Below are 527 nucleotides of genomic sequence, written 5' to 3' on the forward strand. Positions count from 1 at the left end.
AACAGTAGCCACAGCAATTAAACGGGAGAAATAGAAGGAATGAAGATAAGAAATGAAGATAATAAACTGTCATTATTTGTAGATGACATGATACTTTATATAACAAGAACTCCACCAAAAGTCTTCTAGACTTAATAACCAAATTTAGTAGAGTAGTTGGATACAAGATCAACAAACAAAAATCAATAGCTTTCCTGTACGTGAACAACAGACTCACCGAAAGAGGAACTGGAGAAACAACTCCCTTCACAATAGCATCCAAAAAAAGAGAAATACCTAGCAATCAATCTAACAAAGGAAACAAAAGACCTCTACATTGAGAACCACAACACTCTGAAAAACATAGATTGAAGAGGATCTAAGAAAATAGGCGGGCCGGGGATTTGGTTCAGTGGTTCCGCCGCCTGCCTAGCGCTAGGGGCCGAGTTCGATCGGGATGGAGGCGGCCAGGGCGGCTGCCGGAGAGGCCGAGCTGAACCGGTCCCGCCTCGGCGAGTCCCCGAAACGCTGGAGTCCGAGCTGGAGGC

At 45.2% G+C, this 527-nt stretch overlaps 1 pseudogene; it reads left to right on the forward strand.

The window, feature by feature from the left end:
- The first annotated feature begins 436 nt into the window (after positions 1 to 436).
- The window catches only part of LOC109117774, an 895-nt pseudogene continuing 804 nt past the window's right edge, over positions 437 to 527 (forward strand).

This window comes from Fukomys damarensis, unplaced genomic scaffold, assembly GCF_012274545.1.
Source record: "Fukomys damarensis isolate Sample0158 unplaced genomic scaffold, DMR_v1.0_HiC HiC_scaffold_16, whole genome shotgun sequence".
Taxonomy (NCBI): Eukaryota; Metazoa; Chordata; class Mammalia; order Rodentia; family Bathyergidae; genus Fukomys; species Fukomys damarensis.